The sequence below is a fragment of the Gossypium arboreum genome, chromosome 7 (genome assembly GCF_025698485.1).
Source record: "Gossypium arboreum isolate Shixiya-1 chromosome 7, ASM2569848v2, whole genome shotgun sequence".
Taxonomy (NCBI): Eukaryota; Viridiplantae; Streptophyta; class Magnoliopsida; order Malvales; family Malvaceae; genus Gossypium; species Gossypium arboreum.
The window spans coordinates 57,591,556-57,598,661 of record NC_069076.1 but is presented as its reverse complement, the minus strand read 5'-3'; the positions used below and the strand labels follow the sequence as shown (position 1 = coordinate 57,598,661).

The following is a 7,106-nucleotide window of genomic DNA, read 5'->3' as shown; positions in this document are numbered from 1 at the left end:
GATAGATGAGAATATTGGTAACAAGGCGTCTGAACTAGACTAGTCTACATTGAGTAAAGACTTCGACTTTCAAGAATGTCTTGTTGTATGAATTGTGATGTGTTTCAAGACAGTGAGGTAATGTGATAGTTTAGAGCATTCGATGTTACATAAAATCGAAGTTGTTAAAGGGGTTAAAGCCGAACATTGGGATCTATCAAAATTATCCTTGTCAGTGTTGATATTGGGATGGAAATGAGAAGGATTATTCTTGAGGCCATATCAGAATTATTTCTATGGCGGAAAGAGGAAAAATGTGATGTATCCTATTGTTAAATGTTTAGCGAGATCTATAAATCATATCTGTATTGAATGAAGTCCTACTCATCAGATTCATGGAATTTCAGGTCTCTTTGATTGTTGGATTTCTTGGAATTCCGGTCTCCATTAATCAAGTTAAGATCCGAGTTTTATGTCATGATATCATGGGAAACTGAGAAGGGTTGAAAATTTAAGAACAGTTGAGAGTTGAGATTGTAAGCTTTTAGATCATATGAGAAATTAAATAGATGTATTGGAGGTACAGCCTAAGTGAAAGTTCTTCGACACCGAATATGAGATTAGAAGTGAAGACCACTTTTCTGGTAAGATTTTCGAGGACGAAAATCCCTGAACGGGGGAGAGTTGTAATATCCTGATTTTGGGCCTAGTTGGAATAGTGGTTTTGTGACCACAAAATCTGAGATAGAAATAATTATTTTATGATTATTTTAAGGTCTATGATATGATTGCATGATTGTGTGAAAATTTTGTGAAGAAATTTTATGCATAAAGTGCTTAAATTGAAATTAGGGACTAAATCGAATAATTTGTAAAACTTGCATTCTAGAAGTTTCTAGTATGAAATTGTTTTGAAATATTAATTAGGAGGTCTTAAATAGCAATTTTACCAATTTCTAAGTCTTGGACAAAAATTGGACATGGATGGAATTTTTGGAAAGTTTAGTAGTAAGGGCATTTTGGTCATTTAGGGGTAAAATGAATTAAAATACAAAATTAAAAGCCAATTTTGCTCATCTTCAACCCCATGGCCGAATATATCACGGACAACCCATGGCTAGGGTTTTTCAAGCTTCCAAGCTCGATTGTAAGTCCGTTTTAGCCTCGTTTTTAATGATTTTTACGTTTTTTGAGTCCCGGTAGCTCGATTTAGCTTATGCTAGCAATAATTTAACCTAGGGTTTATATTTGGAAAAATACCCATAGGTGAAATCTGTGTATTTTGGTATTTTATGATAGAATATGAGGTTTTAAATTATGTTAGACAACTTGTGCTACTCGGTTTTAAGCGAAAACTAGCAAAAGGGCTTAATCGGTAAAAATACCTAATAGTCATAAGTACATGTTAGAGTGAGAATTTGATGTTTCCATAGAAGGGAAAAATGATCAGCATGTCATAAAACATAAGAAAATAGGCTGAAGTTTAATTTACGAGCTTTGGGGAAAAAGTGTAAATATGCAAAAGTTTAGGGGCAAAATTGTAATTTTTCCAAAATATGATTTTGGGTCAATTTGAATAATGTGAGTCCTAATTAGACTATATTTTAAATGATAGACCAAGGAAAACTGAAATTCGGCATAAAATGGGGAAAATACCAAGTTGTGGACGAAATGGTAAAAGTAGCCATTTTCGCATACGAGGTAAGTTCATGTGTAAATGTAGTAAAATAATTGTCATTTTAAGCAATTTAATGTTGTCATGAAATATTATGCTTTGTGGTTATTGTTGAATAATATGTAATTATGTGAATTACTTGATGAGTATGAACTATCACCGAAGTATCGATTTCGATATTCCGTGGAAGACGACAAAGATGTGAGATAGAGGAAAAAAGCCCGTTTGAACCTTAGGAATAGATTAGGATACAAGTGACATGTCACTGGGATATTTGGGCATCCGAACTCGTTGAGTTGAGTCCGAGTTCATTTATGGATGCGAGCGTCCGAACTCGTTGAGTTGAGTCCGAGTTCGTGAGATGTAACAAGGCATCCAAGCTCATTGAGTTGAGTCCGAGTTCACTTATGGATGCGAACCCCTGAGCTCATTGAGTTGAGTCCGAGTTCGCTTATGGGCGGGTTACATGGTAGCTTGGCTACATATATGGCACTTATGTGCAAACTTTCCATGTATCCGAATTATATTCCGATGTGTTCAACGGGTAAAGTTCTACTCAAATGGAGGAATACTCATGATGAAAGGGACGTATTGGTAAGTGTTGTGAAATGGATACTTTGAACAGGTATGTACTTAACCCTCGGGTTGAAAACTCGATATAACAACAATATGGTAAGATGATAAATGAAAATGTGATATGAATGTCTCGGTGATGATTATGCAAATGATGTTTTATGTTTGCTTATATAGTTATGTTACTTGCTATTTGCATGTGAACTTACTAAGCATTTATGCTTACTCCCTCCTTTTCATTCCTTGTAGTGTTGACAAGCCAGCTCGGAAATCGGAAATAGTCGGAGGCACGCTCACACTATCCGTATACCATCTTGGCATAATGGCTTGTATATTTTGAGTATGGCATGTATAGCATTATAATCATTTTGTATATATGGTCTTATGATATGGTTATTGAGTGGTATGGAAATGCTTGGTAATGATTAGCCATTGGAATGGCTAATCATGATCATATTTGGTGTTATGTATGTCAAATTACTAGCTAATCCATGGAAACCATGAAATAGGTAAAATTTACCATAAAATAGATTAAGACAGCAGCAGTGACGTGAGTTTGAAAAATAATTAAAAATAGTAGAGATATAATTAGATGATGAATAAATTATGGAATTGAAGAATTATGAGTCTATTTTCATATGGATGGAACAAAACAGGTATATGAGTTATATTTTATGAGATGTTTAAATTTTTGTGAAACAGGGCCAGAGCGACTTCTGGATCCCCTGTTCTGACTTTGGAAATTCACCATAAATTTTACAAAGATAATTAGAAGTCATGATTTATATTTACAGATTCCTTATTGAGTCTAGTTTTATTAGAGACAAATGGCATAGTCATTGAAGCTCTATACAGGGAGATATCTGATTCGTAATACACAGAGGTCAGAGTAGTCGAACCCTGAAACAGGGGAGACTTTAACTAATAAACTGTACTAATTGGCCTGACCAAAAATTCTATAAAAAAATTACTAGATAGATATATGAGTCTAGTTTCAGGAAAAATTTACGGAATTGGATTTTGAGTTTCGGAACTCGAGATATGATTTTTAAAGCGACTGTGATGCAGTTAGACAGCTTGTCTGGAAATTTTAAAATAAATTGTATGAGCTGTTTAAGTAATGAATTAAGTTCGTTAACACCTCGTGTTCGACTCCGGAAACGGTCTCGGGTACGGGGTGTTACATATCGCATCTCGTGCTAAGGAAAAAATTTTCCCTATTTTCACAAGACTGTAACGCACGGGCGTGTCTTCTCTCGTGGTGTGGGCACGGCCTAAGGCACACCCGTGTGCCCTGCCATGTGGATTAGAGAACCTGTGTTTTAATGACTCAGTTAGTGATTAGATGTTAAAACTAAAATTTTAAAGAAGTTATCATCGTTAGTGCTCGGGTTGCCTCCCGAGAAGCGCTTATTTATAGTTTAAGCTCGACTTACCTTTCTGGTGCATGGTCATGGTGGTGCGAGGAGTTTACACTCGTCATCCATGCTATCAATTTTATCAACATAAGGTTTAAGATGAGTATTGTTTACCTTAAAAGTGTCGAATTTGGGATGAATTATCTCGACTGTACTATATGGGAAAATACTGAGTACCGTAAGAGGGATTGCTCCGTTAGGTTCAGAAGTGGCAATGCGAGGGTCTGCTGCATCTAGTAGTACTTTGTCTCCAACCTTAAGTTTATTTGGTGTGACATTGAGATTGCCATGGTGTGGTTTTGGTTTATTGTGTGTCCTCAGTTTATGTGTCCGCCATTCATCTAGTTCCTCGATTTGTAGCCTTCGTTCTTCATAGATAGGTCCTTTGTTGTTGCTCGAACATGGCTCATGTAGGTTCTTCGAACTTATATCCTACAAAGTAGGTTACACCACATGGTCAGTTTTAGTAGAATGATTTATACAACCATGTTCAAGTTTTGATGTGTTACTCGTATTACGGGCTTGAAGGGTGATTGTTTCGTATCCCACACGAAGTGTGAGTTCACCTGTGCCAACATCAATTATTGTTTTAGCGGTTGCTAAAAAGGGCCTCCCTAAAATTAAAGGAACGTTACTATCCTCCTCTATGTCTATAACAACGAAATCAACTGGGAATATAAATTTGTCAGTTTTAACGAGTACATCTTCAATAATCTCCCTAGGAAATCTGATTGTTTTATTGGCTAATTGAATACTCATCCTAGTTTATTTGGGTTTCCCAAGACCTAGTTGCTTAAACATTTTGTAAGGCATAACATTGATGCTAGCCCTTAAATCAGCCAAAGCATTATTAACATCTAGGCTACCAATTAAACAGGGAATCGTAAAACTCCCTGGATCTTTTAATTTTTTGGCCAGCTTATTCTACAGTATGGCTGAGCAAATCGCATTTAGCTCCACATGCGACACCTCATCCAACTTCCGCTTATTTGTTAAAAGTTCCTTTATGAAATTGACTGCATTTGGCATCTGTGAAGAGCTTCAATAAACGGTAAGCTAATATGTAACTTCTTTAATAATTTAAGGAATTTACTGAATTGTTAGTCTATGCGGTCTTTCCTTGTCACATTGTGATATGGCACACGAGGTTTGTACTCTTTACTTACCAATTTCTGGTCATTATGGTCCACCTCACCTTTGCCTTTACTTACCACAGTTTCTTGCCTCGGTTCTGGTTCAGGTGCAACTAACCCTTCCTCATCTTGAATGGTAATTACATTGAGTTGCTCCCTTGGGTTAGATTCAATGTTACCCGGTAGGCTACCTTGTGGTCGTTCAGATATCAATTTAGCGAGCTGACCTATTTGAGTTTCGAGCCCTTGGATTAATGCTTGTTGATTCTTAAGTGCTGTCTTGGTATTCTGAAAACTAGTTTCTAACACCGAGATGAATTTTGTGAGCATCTTCTCAAGGTTCGGCTTTTTCTCTTGTTGGTAAGGTGGTTGTTGGAAGCCTGGAGGTGGTGGTCTCTGATTCCCTTGTCCTCCCCATGAGAAATTTGGGTGGTTCCTCGAACCTGCATTACAAGTATTACTATAAGGATTATTTTGAGATCAAGGATTATTACCCATGTAATTTAACTGCTTGTTCTCCATGCTGTGGCCATAGGGTGGGTATTCTAAATTGCTTGATCCACCTCCACTTGCTTCGCACTGCATTACTGGGTGAACCTGTGAAGAACCAAGAAAACCGTCAATTTTTCTATTCAAAAGTTATACCTGATTAGAGAGCATGTGATCAAATCGATGTTAAAAACGTTGGCTGTTTTCGTTGGCTTTGTCCTCATGACTTGCCACTGATAATTATTCAATGACATTTCTTCAATAAATTCATTAGCATCGTCAGGTGTCTTATTATTGATAGTTCTGCCAGCGGCTGCGTCGATCATCTGTCGAGTCAAAGGATTCAGGCCATTATGAAACGTTTGAACCTGTAGCCAGAGTGGTAACCCATGGTGAGGGCACCTTGTCAACAGATCCTTGTATCTCTCCCATGCATCGTAGAGTGTTTTTAAATCCATATGCACAAAAGAGGAGATATCATTACGCAATTTGGCTATTTTGGCTGGCGAAAAATATTTTAATAAAAAATTTTCTGTTATTTGTTCCCAAGTAGTGATTGACCCTCGTGGTAATGAGTTCAACCATTGTTTAGCCTTATTCTTTAATGAAAAGGGAAACAACCGAAGGCGAATGGCATCATCAGAAATGCCATTAATTTTAATAGTGTCGCAAAACTCTAAGAAATTTTCCAAGTAAGCATTGGGATCCTCGTCCTGCAAACCATCAAACTGAACAAACTATTGGATCATTTGAATGGTGTTAGGTTTCAGTTCAAAATTATTTACAGCAACAGCAGGCCTAACTATGCTCGATTCAGTTCCTGTTAAAGAAGGTTTAGCATAATCATACATAGTAAATGGAGCAGGATTCTGATTAGCAGCAATTGCAGGAGGTAGTGGATTTTCTTGGTTTTCAGCCATCTCCTCGGTTGTGGTTGAAGTATCATCCTCTTGCTCTTCCTCTGTGTATCATAAGCTTCGCCTTATTTCTCTTCGGTTTCTTCGAACTGTGCGATTGATCTCACTATCAAACAGTGATGGTCCTGATGCGTTTCTTCCAGTCATACACTATAAAAACCTGCCAGAAACGAATAAATGAAAAATTAGAAAAGAAAATAAAAAATTAAATTGCAAATAAAGTAGAATGGCTAAAGTAATTAAAATCGAGTGTTCCTAATATCCTAGTTCCCCGGCAATGGCACCAAAAACTTGGTACATGATATTCGTGACATGTTTTAAAAATTTATAATTAATTGTTCTTGAAACTAACTATTATCATGATGAAGGCAAGTGCACCTATCGAACAGTAGTATAGATTTAGCAAGACCGGATTGCCAAACCCAAAGGAACTAAGAGTATTAGTAATTACTTTCTTTTTATTATCTAGCCTAAAAATTAAGGGATTTATTTATCTAAACTAAGAATGCACAAAGAGAAATTGGGAAAAAGCTTTTGGGAAAGTTCGACTGATTAAGACAATACCCAAGGAAAATTCCACCTAGACTTCACTTGTTATTTGAATCTGAATCAGACGATTTATTCATCTGACTTGATCCATAGAAATCCCTAAGTTATATTATTATCTCTCTCGAAACTAATAACGTCTAAGCCTAGGTTGATTTAATTGAAATCTCTTTCTAATTAATGCCCTAGTGTTGCATTAACTCGATCTAAACTCCACTTAATTACAACAAATTTACTCTTAGACAGGGTCTTTTCCTCTTCTGAATAAGAGCATTAACTTGAATCAATATCCTGGAATGTTAAAACAAGAATTAAGAACACATAATTAAGAACAAGTCAAATATTTATCATACAATTCAGATAATAGTAACAAGAT

At 36.3% G+C, this 7,106-nt stretch overlaps 1 non-coding gene across 1 annotated transcript; it reads left to right on the top strand.

Annotated features, from left to right (window-relative positions):
* Positions 1–5,651: 5,651 nt before the first annotated feature.
* On the top strand, positions 5,652–5,758 carry LOC128296228 (small nucleolar RNA R71). Its single transcript, XR_008286777.1, has one exon. It is a non-coding gene; the product is annotated as a small nucleolar RNA R71 (small nucleolar RNA).
* The last annotated feature ends 1,348 nt before the right edge of the window (positions 5,759–7,106 follow it).